Below are 19360 nucleotides of genomic sequence, written 5' to 3'. Positions count from 1 at the left end.
AGATTTCTCATGAGTTGCAGCTCCACTTATACGCTTGACTAGTAAAGATAAATTCCAATGGAATCAAGAAGCGGAAGCAGCATTTGAAGCCTTGAAGACATCGTTTGTCTCTGCACCAGTCTTATATCGTGTTGACTTTTCTAAGGCATTTTTTATGGAAACAGATGCATCAGATTTTGCCTTGGGTGCAGTTTTATCACAAATGGGAACAGATGACAAACTCCATCCGATAGCTTTTCATTCAAGAAAATTCTCAACAGCCGAGATCAATTATGAGATCCACGATAAAGAACTTCTTGCGATCGTGGATTCCTTTCAAGAATGGCGTCATTATCTAGAAGGCGCTTCTAGTCCAGTCATTGTATATACAGATCACAAGAACCTCGAGTATTTCATGTCAGCACGCGTGTTGAATCGTCGTCAAGCTCGTTGGAGTATGTCTTTGTCAAGATTCGAGTTCATTATCACTTATCGGCCAGGAAAACAACAAGGTTTATCCGATGCCCTATCTAGACGTTCTTATTTTGCACCAAAAGAAGGAGATGCAGCTTTTGAGCAACAAAGAACGGTCCTCTTGAAACCGGAGCAATTTCATCTCCGAGCAATGAAATCAACATTGACTGTTGATTCAACTTTTCTCAAGCAAATCCAGTCCAGTATGTCCTCAGACCCTCTTGTTTATGATATCGAGAATAATTCTTCCAAGTCTCATGACCTTTCTAAGTTTGAGTTCAAGAATAATCTATTATATTTTGAAGGACGCCTATATGTTCCAGAAGGAGAAGCACGTTTACCTGTTCTTCAAGCACGTCATGACTTTCCAGCAACAGGGCACTTTGGATATAATAAGACTTTGGAACTCATATCAAGAGATTTTTGGTGGCCACAAATGTGGAAGTCAGTCAAAGACTTTGTACAATCATGTGATATTTGTTCAAGATCAAAAATTCCTCGTCATCGACCTTACGGACTTCTTCAGCCATTACCTATACCAGAACAACCATGGTCTTCTGTTTCTATGGATTTCATCACAGATCTTCCAAACTCAAGATCTTATGATTCTATATTTGTGATAGTAGATCGTTTCACCAAGATGGCACATTTTGTGCCATGTACAAAATCTATCACAGCTGAAGAAACAGCTAAGCTTTTCATTGATAATATCTATCGCTATCATGGATTACCTAAAGATATCATATCGGATAGGGGAACTCAATTTGTGTCAAGATTTTGGAGGACCCTTTTCAAGATTTTAAAAGTGGACATAAAACTATCTTCGGCTTTTCATCCTCAAACTGATGGACAAACAGAGCGCGTAAACCAAGTCTTGGAGCAATATTTAAGGTGTACTATCAACTACCAACAAGATGATTGGACAACCCTTCTACCATTGGCAGAGTTTGCTTATAATAATACGGTACATTCTTCCATGCAATAAACACCTTTCTTTGCCAATTATGGCTATCATCCAAGACTTGATACTTTTGATTTTTCAAAAGTTGATAATCTTGCAGCAGAAGATATGGCAAATCGGTTGTCAGAGTTACATGCAATAATGAAGACACAATTGAAGGAAGCTCAAGAACGACAAAAGATAAACGCAGATCTATATCGTAAGGAGCAACCACAGATCAACGTCGGTGATAAGGTATGGCTACTTCATCGCAATATCAAGACTACTCGACCTTGTGACAAGTTGGACTATCGTAGGCTTGGCCCCTTTTCTGTTTCTGAACAGATCAACCCAGTTGCATATCGGTTACATCTACCGGAGTCAATGAAGATCCATCCTGTATTCCACGTATCTCTTCTTGAACCATATAAGACAGTGGATATACAAGGAAGAAGACAAATGCCACCGCCTCCTATAGAAGTAGATAATAATGAAGAATTTGAGGTGGAAGAGATATTAGACTCAAGGCGGCGCCGAAATAAGCTAGAATATCTTGTTCATTGGCGCGGATATGATATTAGTGAATGCACATGGGAGCCATCCAGGAATCTAACAAATGCATCAACTAAAGTCAAAGTTTTTCATCAACGACATCCATCAAAACCAAGATGAAAATCTCTCTTATAAAAGAGACAAGATTGAGGCAAGATAACATTCAATTTCCTATCCTTGTTTGTAACTTCTTTGCATTTGTGACGCTAATTAGATGGAGAGCCAACAACCACCGGATTCAACTCAAGAACCTTCGTTTGCTGACTTACCGGATGAGACAATGCGATTGTCACAACCTTCAAGACGACGCAACCGAGATGAAGATCCTCAAGAACGACATGTTCTTCCTCGAATAGATGGTGAGATACAACGCATTTGGTATCATGACCTTGGAAGAGATTCTCGATGTTTGGTGATATTATTGGAGATAGGAACGACTCCTGATGGTGTTTCAAATGTATTATTTGAAGGAAGTTATGAAGGCCTCAATAGTGATCAAATAACAGGGTGGTCTTCTCGCCCTGGAATGGGACACTATCGATGGCTAAGAGGACCCATCAACTATCTTCGAAGAGAACAAAGATCAGAGTATGTAGCAAATATAATTCGCCGCATATTAGATTTTCTCAATATATAATCACCGCTCCTCGTGGAACTCGTCCCTAGAAGGGGGGGTAATGTCACGGACATACATATAATTACCTATATGAATAGATAAAAGTATGTAAAAGTAGATAAAAGTAGGTTAATTGTGTAATATCTTCTAGAGAAGCTTCTTAGAAGCTTCATAGACGCTGCTTTGACTTTATAGGAGTTTATAGTTGACTTTTAGGCTAGAAACTTGGTCAACAAGTTAGCCATGTGCTACACATGTTGGAAGCTTAAAGAACAAGCTAACTACGTGGTCCATCCATAGAAAACTTGTCTTGTAAGCAAAGGCATGTGGCCTAGAAAATCAACATATATTGGAGGTCCTATAGAACATTGCCACGTAGCCCCTAGTTAGATAGTATATATAGAGACAAGAATGAAGGCTTCTTCACTCTTGTCAACTCCTTTCTTGCTTCTAATCCAAGTTCAAGAGTCTTTAGTTTCTTGTCTTGTGGCAATAGCCATTCCAGTTTCCTTTTAATATACCTACTTGTTTATATTTTGACTTATTATATCGAGATAGCCTTTTTGGTGTATATTTTTCCTCATCGAGTCTTTGTCCTTGACATATAGAGATGTGAATTATAATAAAATATTGTGTTTTGATTTTAAAACCAATAATATTGATTTTGATTAATGGCCTATATAGCTTATAAGATGGATATATGAAATTCTCTATTGTGTGGTATATTGTTTGCATGATGGATTATTCCTATGAAATATATAAGATTAAATATTAAATTAATAATGGCCCACATAGTCTAATAAAAGTTTTATAAAAATTAATATATAAAATTATAGTTGTGTATTAAATATAAGATTATAAGAACCAGAATAATATTATAATTGAATTATGAAAGACAATAAAAATATTTTGAATTATAAATAGAATGTAAATATGTTAAGTTCAATAAGTTTATGATAATACACTAAATTGAATGTACTATGTTTGTTCATATTAAATAAAATATTAAATATAATATTTTTAGATATTTTTAAAAATATAAATTCTATAGATAATATAAAATAATTTTATTTAATACTTTTAACATTACTTAAAGAGGTGATTTTTTATTAGTAAGAGAAAAAAATAAATCAATAAATAAGTGAATAATCCACCATTGGAATATCTAATGCAACAATAAACCTATTGTTTTTCTTGTAAAATCAACTTCTAATACAACATGACCAATTGCACTACTAAAGGGAAGAGCCAAATGCTTTGCCTTAAGCATTTTGATATTAGGTTTTATTATGGAATTTTCTTTTAAAGAAGATTTTAATAATTAGAATTTTATAGATTTTTTTTAAAAAAAAATAATTCTTAAAATAATGGATTAATTTGAAAAAAAAACCTTTATATCATAGAAAGTTTTTTAATCTAACTAAAATCAATGTAGGTAGAAAAAAAACCTTATATGTTTATTTGGCATATACATGTAATTATTTTTTAGTTTAATGTGACATATTTTTTTAAAATGTTTTTATTTGTTATTATATATTATTTTTAAAGATTCTAATAATTATAAGATGTATTTTTTTTTTTTGAGATTTTAATCTTGGAAAAGAAAGAAAAATAAAAGATATAAATATAATAGATCTTATAAATAATAATAATAATAATTATTATTATTATTATTTTTTAAACTAAAAAAATTATATCTTTAATATTAAAATAAAAATATTGAATTAGCTTGATGTTTTGATTTAAGCGTGTGAATACATATTGGTTTTTAAAATAAATTTTAAAACTTTATGTTAGCTTTATAATAGTTTTAGAAATTTGAGTTTTAAAAAATAAAATATTTTACAAATTTACAAAAGAACATTTATAATCTAAAATACTAAATATATTTATGTATACTTTGATTTCAACTAATATAAGATTTTTTCAACTACTATATATATTTAAATATTTTTTTATAAATTATTTATTCTTATCTTTTAAAATATATTTCTAAAAATAATAATTATTAATTTTTTTACTACTTCTTCTTTTAATTAATTTTTAAGTAAACGTAACATTAGATATTTACTAATTTATGTCTATCAATCAATTTATCATATTATTTTGTGCTTATTTCGTCATAATTTTTGAAAAAAAGTTATATTCTAAATTAATATATATAAATCTATTTTTTTAGTTGTATTTATTTTTATACTTTAAAATTTATTTCTTATATTATAAAAAAGATATTCAATTCTTAGTTCTAATTAAGAATTCTTAAGTTGATCGTAAAATTTGAATTTACATATTAAAATAAGTTGGATCAAATTATAATGTATAGATGATTATTATTAAAAAGCTTTATTATAATAGATTAATTTTATTCAAAGGTCTATTGTAACTAAAATAAAAAAATAATAAATTGGTGGTTTGAATTGTATATTTTGTAGAATTATTGAGCTTTAGAAGTCAAAAAAGTAAAAATATATATCTTATTATAGTAGACAAAGTTGATAGACTTTGAAAATTAACAAAATTAATTTAAAAAAAAACCAATTATTTATAAATATCTTATAAAGACTAATCATATGATGATAAAGTTATTAAGATACAATTATCACGAGCATACTCATGTAAGCTAGTAATTACATGTATAAATAGAAAGAAGTAAGTAAAAGTAAATAAAAGTAAGTTAATTCTATAGTATTTAATATGAAATCTTCTTAGAAGCTTCATAGACACTGCTTTGACTTTATAGCTATCTTTAATTGACTTTTTGGATTAGAAACGTGGTCAACAAGTTGGCCATGTGCCACACATGTTGTTAGCTTGAAGACCAAACTAATTATGTGGCCTACACGTAAAAAAAACTTGCCTTGTAAGTCAAGGCATGTGTCCTACAAAGTCAACACATATTGAAGGTCCAATAGAATGTCGCCACGTAGCCCCTAGTAAGATAGTATGTATAGAGATAAGAGTGAAGCCTTCTTCACTCTTGTCAACTCCTTTCTTGCTTCCAGTCTACTTTGAAGGGTCTCTAGTTTTCTTGGCTTTTGGCAATAGCCATTCCAGTTCCTTTCTTAATATACATATCAAATTATTTCTATTTTGTCATCTTTCTTTGAGAGAAGTCTCACTTGTTTATTTGTCTTTATCATGTTTTTGTCCTTGACAGATTGACAAGAGTACACTTACAATATCAAAGCTTTATCTAATCTTGATTAAGAGCGGATTATCTCTTTTTCTTGATAAGACATAAGCATATTAGAAGTTACGGATTAGATGCAACTAATAAGATCCATATTTTATGACAAGGCAATTGATCAGTAACGTTGTATGCTTCACAATTTCAACAACTTTCAATTGATATCAAGTGAGATGATGCTGCACTTATTAGCCAATTTCTCTACAGATTACAATATGAGGTAAAAAAATTAATGCTCAATTTATCTGATCCTCAAACATTGAGTCAAGCAATTGACTTTGTTGTAAAGTGCGACAATCACCTTTTTGAATTCTGATCTGAGAACTGTACAAGTGGACCTCAACGTAACTATAACTCAATAGTAATACCAATATCTCTTCAACACATACATTCGGAAGTAGAGGATATGCAAATTGATGCAGTATGTTTCAAACCTCTTACTAAGTAAGAAAAGACTTATCATCATCAAAAAGGATTGTACTTATATTGTGGAGAACCTCAGCACACTGCTCAACATTGCTCAAAGAAGCGACTCAACCATAAAATGAGGATTATGGCAATCAAAGGAGATAGCCTGTCAGAAAATGAATTTGTCCAGCTACAATAGGAACAGTGCAGTTGGAACCTTGTACAATACCTAGTGAAGGTCCTATCTTCTCCTCAGAACCTTTTCCATGTTTTACAATAAATGTTATTCTAGGATCCAAACATTTCAAAGCCTTTGCCTTGCTAGATTCAGGAGCCTCAGCATGTTTCTTAGATGAAAAATTTGATAAAAGACATAGAATATTTTTAGTATAGAAAACTAATCCTGTTCATGTAGATTTATGGACTTTCTATAAATATATATTTTAGACTTCTTGATCAGTTGAATCAAGCTAAGATCTATATAAAAATAGAACTATGAGGAGCATACAATTTGGTACGCATCAAAGAAAGAGATGAATGGAAGACTGCGTTTTGAACAAGGTATGGATATTTTGAATACAACTTCATGCCTTTTGGACTTACAAATGTACCAGCAGCATTCCAACATCTAATGAATGATGTCTTTTGGGAATTTTTAGATGATTTTATTGTCTGTTACCTAGACAACATCTAAATCTATTCTAAGAACTTAGAAGAACATGAATTTCATGTTCGCCAAGTATTACAAAAACTAAGAGATGCAGGACTCTATGCCAAGATAGAAAAGTGTGTATTTCACACTATTCAAGTTGACTTCTTAGGATACATCATTTCAAATGATGGACTTATGATGGATCTTAAGAAAGTTTAAACTATTATGGATTGGAAGATTCCAAAAATGGTAAGAGATGTCCAATACTTTTTGAGATTTGCCAACTACTATTGGATCTTCATCAAAGACTTCTCTCAAGTTGCAGCTCCACTTACACGTTTGACTTGCAAAGACAAACTTCAATGGAATCAAGAAGCAGAAGTAGCATTTGAAGCTCTGAAGACAGCCTTTATTTTTGCACCATTTTTGTATCGCGTCAATTTTTCTAACCCATTTTTTATTGAAATAGATGCATCTAACTTTACTTTGGATGCCATATTATCACAAATGGAAATAAATAATAAACTTCATCCAATAGCTTTTCATTCTAAAAAATTTTCAATAACTGAGATCAACTATGAGATCCACAACAAAAAACTTCTTGCAATCGTGGATTTGTTTCAAGATAGCACCATTATCTAGAAGGTGCTTCTAGCCTAGTCACAGTGTATATGGATCACAAGAATCTTGAATATTTTATATCAGTACGTATTTTAAATCATCACTAAGCCCGTTGGAGTATGTCTTTCTCAAGATTTGAATTCAAGATCACTTATCGACCAAAAAAACAACAAGGTTAGGCAGATGCACTCTCTAGATGTTCTTATCTTATACCAAAGGAAGGAAATGGTGCTTTTGATCAACAATGAATAATTCTCTTAAATCCAGAGCATCTTCATCTTCGAGCAATGAAATCAACACTAATTGTTGATTCAACTTTCATAAGCAAGTTCAATCAAGTATGTCTTTTGATCCTTTTATTTGTGATATTAAGGAAAATCCTTCAAAGTCTCATCATACTTCCAAGTTTGAATTTAAGAAGAATCTAATATATTTTGAAGGACTCTTATTTGTTCCAGAAGCTGAAGCTCGATTACGTGTTCTTCAAGCTTGTCATGACTTTTCAGTAGTAAGACATTTTGGATACAATAAAATTTTGGAACTAATATCTAAGGACTTTTGGTGGCCACAAATGTGGAAAGCAGTCAAAGATTTTGTACAAACTTTGTGTTATTTGCTCGAGATCAAAAACTCCTCGTCATCGACATTACGGACTTCTTCAGCCATTATCCATTCCAAATTAACCATAGTCTTTTATTTCTATGGATTTCATCACGGATCTTCCAATCTGAGATTCTTATGACTCTATATTCGTGATAGTATATCGTTTTACCAAGATGGCACATTTTGTATTATGTACAAAATCTATTACAGGTGAAGACACAGCTAAGCTCTTTCTTGACAATATCTATCGCTATCATGGATTATCCAAGGATATTATATCAGATAGGAGAACTCAATTTGTATCAAGATTTTGGCGGACTCTTTTCAAGATTCTAAAAGTGAATATAAAACTATCTTTGGTATTCCATCCTCAAATTGATGGACAAACGGAGTGTGTTAATCAAGTTTTGGAGCAGTATTTAAGATGTACCATTAATTACCAACAAGATGATTGGACAACTCTTTTGTCATTGGCAGAGTTTGCTTACAATAACATGCTATATTTTTCTACAAAACAAATACCTTTTTTTGCCAATTATGGTTATCATCTATGACTTGATACTTTTGACTTTTCAAAATTTGATAATCATGCTGCAAAAGATTTGGCAATTTATTTATCAGAGTTACATGCAACGATGAAGGCGTAGTTAATAATAAAAGATCAACAAAAGATCAATGTGGATGTATATCAAAATAAACAACGACCATTCCACATGGGTGATAAGGTATGGTTACTTCGTCACAATATCAAGACCACTCGTCCTTGTGACAAGTTGGACTATCGAAGGCTTGGACCATTTTATATTTCTACACAAATCAATCCACTTGTATATAGTTTATACATACCGAAGTCAATGAAAATCTATCTAGTATTCCACATGTCTCTTCTTGAACCATATAAGATAGTAGACATACCAAGAAGAAGACAAGCTCTACTTCCTCCTATAGAAGTGGACAATAATAAAGGGTTTGAAGTAGAAGAAGTCTTAGATTCAAGGTGGCACCAAAATAAATTAGAATATCTTATCTATTGGCATAGATATGATATTAGTGAATACATGTGGGAGCTAGTAAAGAATCTTGCAAATGCACCAAAGTCAGTGGAGGCTTTTCATCGACGACATCTATCAAAATCAAGATGAAAAATTTCTTTATAAAAGAAACAAGATCTAGGCAAGATAACATTGTACTTTCAATCCTTGTTTGTAGCTTCTTTGTAGGTGTGTCATTCAAGAGATGGAGAACCAACAACTAGTAGATTTGAGTCAAGAGCCTTTGTTTGCTAACGTACCAGATAAGACATTAAGATTGTCAAACCTTCAAGATGATGCAATCGAGATGAAAATCTTCAAGAATGACATGTTCATCTTCGAATAAATGGCAAGATATAATGCTGTCTTATGGCGTGATTTGCTATCTAGGAATACATTGGATATCTAGCTGTAGAGAATGTAGCTTAAACCTTTATATTAATCTTGTCTGAGCTTCCAAAACTCCTTTGTTTTGCATAAAACTCAAAATATAATAAAATCCCTTTAAAACATATTTTTTTCAAAAAAGATTTTCTTGTTCCAAACTTTAGAAATTCATATCTCTTAATCTAACCATTCAGTTTGTTTCAATCTTATAGAATAGGTAGAATTCAGTTTTAACTTTTATCACAAAAAAAACAACTGCAAATTCACTCGCGATCTATTGGCATCGAAGAAATCCTAACAGATACTCTAAACCCTAATTTATAAGTACCCGAACACTATTTTCTTAATATCTCAAGAACCCAATACTTAAATATCATAAACCTTTTGAACAAAGTTTACTAACATAAAATTACACATTACTTGAAAATTTGAACCAAAACCTTGTCAATTCCCTCCTGAATGTATCGTCTCTATTTCTAATATCTAAAAACGCAAAGAAACTATAATCTCCTCCTCACCTTATCGGTCTCTTCCTTACATCAATTCAGTCATACCAATAACTGCTATTTCTATCAATATATTCACCTTCATAATCTCTAATTATAATACTGCGCCTTCACAGCTTTCAGTACACAATTACCCTCATTCCAATCACTAGAATTCTTCACACAGAACTGCCATTCACATTACAGTGTTTCATACAAACACAGACTCATTCTATCTGCTGAAATACAATCAGATTTCAACATTCAATCTTTCTTCTTCTCAAATAATATCAATCACATTTCCATTCCATAATTCACTTCACAATATTCAAAAACTCTCAATCATCTTATTCAAAGAAAATAACAAATAAAAGAAGAGAGGTAGCATCAAGCTTACTCCGGCTCACACTATCACAGCGATGGCACTTTAATTAATTTCTACAACTCCTATATTGTAATCGTCGTTTGACTCGGACTCAAAACACCAAGATATTTGATCAATATAGGTGGGTTCGATCTCGGGGAAAGACTCATTGTATGAATTGGATATGTTATGTCACAATTGATTATGTATTAATTATCTAAAACTTCCAAAGTTCTCTTCCTCATCTCAATTCAATCCCTTCACAATCTCTACAATCGTTCACTGCCTTGCAGCTACTCAATATCACTGACATTCCTAACATCTACAGGATGCTTAATCTCTTTCCACAGTACTTCAATTCTCAATTCCTTTACTTTTACTCAATCTTCCAATGCTACTATCACAATGCAATAATCTCTATTATCACAATCACACTTTCTTTCTCTAAATTAATTAATTCGAATTCATAATTTTCAATATCTCAATCACAATTTCAGCAATCCTTTTCTTAAATCCAATACTAAAGAAAAACACAAAAGCAAAGAAAATAAAAGGATAACTCCAAGCTTTACCCTGGCTCACGACTATCACAGTCTGGTCCCCATTCCTTCTTCCTCAACCTCTTTATCCTACCAAAATATGAATCGTCATTCAGCAGATTCCACAGGTTGTGAAACTTTGGCTTCTTAACCGCATATGTTCCTAACTTCCTACTATTAACAACTAATCGAACTAACCATTCATCTAAATCCCAACATTACTACTATTTAACCGATAATGAACCAGAAAAGTCATTTATACATTCTACATAGCTCCACTCCTTACTGTGCAGCGTCCTTGCAAACCACCTCGTACTACGTTTTACAATATCACCACATCATTGGCTTCTTCCAATGTCTGAACCTCTGGTCCGCCTTGGTCCGTTTCATCATTTTCATAAGTGAGATTGGTTTCGACTTCTTGAGCTTCTTCTCCAACTCCCTCTCCCACCTGCTCTCCGTTCAATAAAGCTGTCAAGTCCTCGTTAAGTACTCCCAATTCCCGAACCTGAGACTCCAAAAGCGTAATTTGGATATCTTGCTCTTTTAGCTGCTCCTCCAGGGCATGCACCTGTTTCTCTAATTCCCGTAAAGATGTACTTACTGGATTGACCTCTCCTTGCTGCGTGGTAACTGTAATCATTTCTGCCTCCAATTTGGCAATCCTTCTCTTTAATTGCTCATTCTCCGTCTTCGAGCTCTCCGATTGTCTCCGAAAATCGTCCTCTAATTTGGATCTCCTGGCTTCCAATTTCGCCACCCTATTCTTCTCCTCCTGGTATTGGTTCCGCAACTCCATACACTCGTGCTTGGTAAGCTCCATCAGACTCTTTGCCAACTTGTTCTCCTTGGCCCATTCAGCTTGGGTCTCCTTGAATTGGTGCTCTAATCTTGAATATTTGAGAGCGTCTATTACTGAAGCACGTTATAAATCCCCAATCTTCTTCTTCTGATCCTCAATGATCTTGTCCTTCTCCTCCAGTACCTGTCTAAGGCTGAACTCATTGCCCATTTTCTCAACGGCCATCTGTAATTGAGTAATTTGTATCGAGATTAACTCCTTGAGTTCTCTTGCCTGCTGGCCAGCTCCAGATAAATCCACCCGTTGATAATACTCTACCAGTATTGGTGGAGTGACGGCCATATTGCTACTGGGACGACCCAATTCTCTAGATGACGAGCTGACATTGGTCCGTTCGTAATTTCTAGCTTGGCTGCACTCTGCTATCGCCGCTTCCTCGACTTGTTTTGATGGCAATGGTGTTGACTCTACTCTTGTCTCTGTTGCTACAGCGTCTAGTCTCTCCACCATTGAAGGTTGCTTCAGTTGATATCTAATTGCTTCACACACGTAATTGGAGCATAACATCGTGGTAACCTTCCCTGTTCTTCTTTTCACGACCAATTCCGCATGGATTCTGGTCGCAACATATGCTACCCTGTTGAAGACCATCCCCTCCAACGTCACAATTGCTGAAAACAATAACCTCCTTGCCATATACGTTGAATGTCGGTTCAGCCCTAATCGCTTCTGCACAAACCACATCCATTCTCCCAGCTCCGACGTAAGCGCATCCGCTGTCTTCTACCCTTGATTTTTCTCAAATGCTTCGTTTCTCGACTTGAAGTACTTGCTTGGAACAAAATCAGACTCCAAGTCTCCCGATATCGGTAGCTCACCCATGGGAAGATATAGAACCTTGTTCAACGTCACCTCATCTATACCAATAATTCTCCCATGAACCACACTGGACCCGTCTTCCGGATCATAATTCGTCACATATTCCATTAACAATGCTATATTTATTAGTGATAGCCTCTGCAAAAACTTCAAAAATCCATACATCTGCGCCGTACAAAACTCTCTCTGTCTCTTTCACGACCAAAAAATGTCTATAGTGACCGGCTCCATGCTGGTCACTATCACGCACTCCATTGGTGGCAATGCTTCCTTCGTCTTGACATTACGCTGTCGCTCCTCTCTCGTAGCTGTCCTCTTCTTACGCTCAATCACCATCTTCGCTACTCATGATAATCCTCTAAAACCTGTGCTTAGCAACTTGAATCAAGAAATTACAATGTAAACAATGCCAGCCAAGAGCCCCACTCTTAACTTCTATCCTGGTTCTCCTCCTGATATGACTTAACCTAACAGGCCTATAACAACCTATCCTATTAGTGTCTTCCTGACGGCTCACCTTCACTCAACCCGTCCATAATCTCATCATCACACGCTCTTCCCTTCCCATCACAACTCTTGCGCTGTCACTTCAATACTAAATTGGCTTTCTCTCTCCCCCCTCCACTGATATAAAATCCGTCCCGGGTTTATATAGCATACAGATGTAGCTGATTCCCATTTATATGCATGGTAAATTTAGCACCCATTAAGTCTTCCAATTGGACTGAGCCATTGGAAAAACCCTCAATGATGCTGTACGGTCCATGCCACCGAATATGAAATTTTCCTGGAAATTTTTTAAAACGACTGTCATAAAGCAGTACCAAATCATTGGGCATAAAAATTTTGGTTTTAATTTACTATCATAATAACTTTTCCGTCGCCTTTGAGTGGCCTCCTGTCTCAATAGGGCATTGGTTCGAGTTTCATCCAACTGCTCTAATTGTGCAAAACAAACTTGTAACGACTCCGTATCCCCCAATCGTTCCTCCAATGCAATGCGCAAACTTTGAACTTCGAATTCGATAGGTAATATTGCTTCCGGACCATAAACTAATTGAAAGGATGTGGCATTAGTCGTAACTTTATATGCAATACGGTATGCCCACAAAGCGGCAAACAATTTAGTGTCCCAATCCGTGCCTGCACCAGATATTGTCTTGGTGATAATTGTACATAATATGCCGTTGGTCTTTTCTGTTTGGCCATTTGCTCTGGAATGATACGGTGTCGTCTTGCGGTGTTTAATCTCATATTTAGCAGTCAATGCTTCAATTGTACTATTAATGAAATGGGTTCCTCGATCACTGACCAATTCTTTTGGACAGCCAAACCGTGTAATAATATTTTCATATAAGAATGTGGCTACATCACTAGCACTATCAGATTTTGTTGCCTTCGCTTTGGCCCATTTGGTAACATAGTCCGTGGCAACCAATATATACCGTTTTTGTCCATGGCGAGAGGCAGGTGCAATTAGGCCCACGAAATCAATATCCCATTTTTCAAAAGGTGCCTATGCGAGAATTGGAACTAATGGCATCGCGGATGTACCCGTAGGACGACCAATTTGTTGGCACAGGTCACAACGACGTGCAAACTGGTGAGCATCCACAAACATTGTCGGCCACCAATATCCCGCCTGTAAAACTTTGCGTGCTATGCTCTCGCCTGCAAAATGTCCACCACAACTATCCAAATGACATCCTTCCAATATAGTGCGTGCTTCATTCTGATAAACACAACGGCGTAAAATATCATCTTTCCCTTGTTTATATAAAGTTTTTGCAATCATAGTATAAGGTGCGCTTTTCAAAACCAATCTTCTCTTAAGCTTCTCTGTAAAATGGAAAGGAAAAGTTTGAAAAGTCAAATACTGTATCAATTCACTATATTCCGACGTAATTAGGTCGACAAGAAATAACTCAGCGTCAGGTAATGCATCAAGAATGGGTTCATTTCCCAATATATTGGACAGTCGCGATAGATGGTCCGCATTGGCATGCGGCTTCTCCGGCCGTACATTAATAGTAAAATCAAATTCTTGTAAAAGCAATATCCATCTTGCGATGCGGCCACTCAACTGGGGCTTATTAATCATATATTTTAAAGCGTCATGATCCACGTGGAAGACAAATTTATATCCAAGAAGATAATGCCGAAACTTTTGGACAGAATAAATCATTCCCAAAGCCTCTTGCTCAGTTGTAGTGTAATTCTGTTCGGCAGCCACCAACTGACGGCTTGCATAATAAATAGGATGATCGTGGCCCTTGTCATTCTTCTGGCTCAATACCGAACCAATCGCAATATTAGAGGCATCAACATAAACCTCAAAAGATTTTGTCCAACAAGGGGCAACCAATATTGGTGTAGAAACCAATTTTTGTTTTAATGTTTCAAACGCAACTGTACATTCCTTGGTCCAAATTGGTTCGAGACTGTCCGGTAGTTGCTTTTTCAACAAATTTGTCAATAGAATACAGATAACAGTAAATAGATAAATAAAACGTCGATAATAGCTAACATGCTTAATAAAGGTGCGAACACCTGTCACTGTATCGGGTATTTGGAGTTCTAGTATAATTTTTATTTTATCCGGATCGGTGGCGATACCTATTTCCGATACGATATGACCCAATAATTTTCCTGAGGGTACCCCAAATTTACATTTTTTTGAATTCAAAGAAATTCCAAATTTAGTATATTTGCCTAAGTACCGGCCCAATTTGTCTAAGTGTTCTTCTCTGGTGCTGAATGTGCAGAAATCATCTAAAAAGATTTCCATTGAAACCCGTAGCTCATCTTGGAATGCTTGCATCATCACCCTCTGAAATGTAGCTGGCGTATTACAAAGTCCGAAAGGCATGACCTTATAAGCAAAAGTTCCCCAATCCGTAATAAACGTAGTCTTTAATTGATCCTCCTTTACAATTTGTACCTGATTATATCCGGAAAAACCATCAAGAAACGAATAACATTTGTGGCTTGCTATTGCATCTAAGATACTATCCGTAAATGGTAAAAGAAAGTAATCCTTCTTTGTAGCAACATTCAACTTTCGAAAATCTTGGCAAATTCGGACTTTCCCGTTCTTCTTGGGAACCATAACTATCGGCGAAACCCATTCACTATGTGGTACATGATATATAAATCCCACCTCCAGAAGCTTATCCAATTCCTCCTTTACCATCAACGAATATTTAGGATTCAGTCGATGTTGCCTTTGTCGTACTGGTGTAGCCGTGTCCTCCAATTTTATTCGATGCTCACAAACTTCAGCTGGAATACCCTTCAAATTTTTATAAGACCAAGCAAAAGCTGATTTATGTTTAATAAAATAATCTGTCCAAAGCTCTTTAGTTTTACCCATTATACCATCATAAATTTGAATCAATTTGGGATTATCCTTTGTGCCTAGATTTATTGATTGACACTTTGGTCCATTAAGAGCTTCAGCGGTAATCTTCTGCTCTGTTTTGGGATCTTTCATAAACTCCGACAAATTGAAGCTTTTCAATTTGGGATCTATAGCACCAACTTGATTAACATCTCTTCGCTGCATCTAGTGTGTAATCATATGATCTGAATCATCAATAATGTCTGGAGGAAAAAAATATTCTCCTGATCCTCCACAATAGTAAATATTCCTATTTTGTACTGCAACTTCCCATGCCTCGACAGCCTTTGATTTGGAAACAACCAGTTCTTCTTCCGTATACTCCTGTTCGCAGTTCGATGTATATTCTGGACTGATAATTTGAGTTTCTCCGTAATACTGGACAGGATACATTTGGAGCACTATTTTATCCTTACCCTTTCCAATTGTTAGCGTTCCACGACCCCAATCGTTCCGAGCTTCAGCTTGATATAGCCATGGTCGACCCAACAAAATTGGATATGACAATACTATTCTTTGTAATCGGAATACAATATAATCAATTGTGTATGTAATCCCCGCAACAACTGTATCAATTCCTCGTAAAGTACCCATAGGTCGGACTCGACTTGAATCTGCCATTCGCAAAACAACCGTAGTTGGCATTAATTGGTCCAATCCCAATTCTTCCATTGTATCCACATTCATGAGGTTAACGCTAGCCCTGCCATCCACTTGTACACCTTGAACTAATACTCCATCAATTGATACATCAATAGTCGGCGCGCCTGGATCCGGATTCAAACTTACTTCACGAATTTCTTTTTGACGAGTTCTTCGTCGAATCAAAGAAGAGTTTAAGGTGTTACGGCATTCTGGTGCTACTGCCAATAATTGCTTTATTGTGATTGTTGATTGAATTGAACCTAAATCCTTCAGAATATCATAGGGTTCCATATTGGTCATGATTCCCAATGTCTTTTTTTTCTTACGAATTTCGGATCCCGGTCCCCGTATATTGGTACTTCCAATATCAGGAATTGGTACTTTCTCGATTTCTGGTGGCAACTGCTCCTTGAAAATTGGATCCTTTAACTAGTACGACTGTCCACCGTATTGGTGTAATATTGGTACTTGTGAAATTGGTGGACGCACCAATATATTGGTGGAATTGGGTTGTGATGGTGACGCTTCATCCAATAATGGAGCAGATTTTGGTATTGGTCTGTTGACCGGGGCTAATATCGATTTCTCCAATATTTTAATTGGTTCTTTGCCTTTTTGCTGATTTCTTGTCAATACTGCATGAATCGCTTCCACCCGATGTACCGGTGATTCCTGTGGTTTGTTTGTTTCTTCTATAATTTGCACTGTTGATGTCATGTGCTGGTCCCTACTATTTGGATTAAAAGGCACATTACATTGGTAGTGGTAATGACCAGATTGCTTACAATTTGCACAAAGAGGTGCGTATTCTTCGACAAATCTTGGGTTGTTACAATCACTTGCATAATGACCCAATTGGCGACATCGAAAACAACGAACTGGTTTTCTTCCTGTCTTATCAAGTACATTGCGAGTCTCCGTCTGGACATACCTTCCAGATCGGTTCCATGTTGGTGCAGTAAAGGATCCAGGTTGACTAGTTGTAGCCATTGCTGAATTGGTCTGTTGTATTGGCATCGATGGTTGATTTCCCATTTGATTTTGGCCACCATTCTACATATTGGTCCCATAGGGCTGATTATAGTTAGGATTTTGGAAATTTCCGAAATCACGATTCACTCTATTATTTCTATTTCCATTTCATCCACCCATATTTCTTGTTTGCACTTGATTTACATCCCATACAGTTGGTTGTATCATTGTTTGTTGTCTTGGTAAGTACCAACAATTGGCAGTATTATGCTTTCCTCCACAATACATACACTGTCCCATCTTCTGATGAGGCGAGGGGCATTCCGTATCAAAGTATCCCTGCCTTTTACAGTTGTTATACCATACATTAGGTCTCATATTAGAAGGTTTATGCCTTTTCTCTTTATCTTTAGTCATATGCACGGCTAATTCTTCCATTTTCTTCATTAGATTTAACAATAGAGTTTCGTTAGAATTATTAATTGTTGCATTCATAGGTACTTCAGGTTGTCGATATGCCATCGATGAAGGATAAGTTGCCACGGGTGGTATCGCCTGCAAAGGAGTGGCATTAACTACTCCTTGAGAATTGGGATTTCCCATACTAGGCGCAATCATTCGTGGGTAGCTTCCTATCATCGTATTGGTCATTAGAACTTGATTTCCTACACTAGGAATCATTGTGGTTCCCACCATCAACAGTTGATCATAATGACACTCCTCCCACACCTTTACACGTGCTAAGGAGGCAGCTATCGTAACTGGTTGAGACTCCTTAACAAACATCTTCAATTCTGGGGTATGCAACCCATTCACTATTATTTACAATATAAACGCGTCTGGCATTTGATTTTTTGGCCATTTACGTAATATATCTGCAACTCAGCCATAATACAACTGCATCGATTCTCCCACAAACATTTTACTGTTCAGCAAATTTTCTCGAAGATGATCTTCGAGTCCTATTAGTCGAAAATGAGTTAAGAAAGCATTTTTCAATGCTTCCCAATTAGAAAATTGTCCCACTGGTTGTCGAATATATCATTCAAACGCTATATCCTTTAAAGTCGTTGGCAGCCATCGCAGCCAGATATCTTCAGTTCTGCCATTATTGGCTACACACGCTGTCAAAAATTGGGATAGGTGTTGATCGGGATCAGAACCCGGCCATCCATTAAACGTGGGTAATGGAGCCACGCTGGTGGTGCGATCTCCAATTGCTCCCATCTGTACCGCTATTGGCACTATGGGTGCTTCTTCTACCATTGGTACTTGCGCTGGTCTTCTTGCTATATTAATATGAATTCTTCTTTTTGTTCCAATTTGATATTTGCTCACTCTTCTTTCTTGTAAACTATCGCTATTATTCAATTCTTCTGTACTTAAATTTCTTATAATTACTGAACTTGACTCTAACGCTTCGTTACTCATGGTATCTCCTACAAGCACTCGCGGTAATTTCTGGTATATAATGGTGCAATATTGCACTTCTTTCAGAACTTGGATATGCTCGAATACTCGCACATGCATGCAGCCACGGCTTTATCCAACTCCATCGACGTTTCTTACGTTGAATCCCTTCTTGTTGTTGTCGTAATAAATTTCTGAAATAAAATCGCTCCTGTCATTCTTTTACTTGTTGATTCCTTCTGTGATTATCATAGTTGTAATCACTGTTCATACTCCTTCGATCTCGTCTTTTGTACCATCAATTCTTTAACATTTCATACTGTTGTCAATCCTCGGCAGCGGTGCCAAAAATGTAATCGTCGTTTGACTCGGACTCAAAACACCAAGATATTTGATCAGTATAGGTGGGTTCGA

This window comes from Physcomitrium patens, chromosome 7, assembly GCF_059467195.1.
Source record: "Physcomitrium patens ecotype Gransden chromosome 7, ASM5946719v1, whole genome shotgun sequence".
NCBI classification, from domain to species: Eukaryota; Viridiplantae; Streptophyta; class Bryopsida; order Funariales; family Funariaceae; genus Physcomitrium; species Physcomitrium patens.
The sequence above is the reverse complement of the archived record's forward strand: the minus strand, read 5'-3'. Positions refer to the sequence as shown.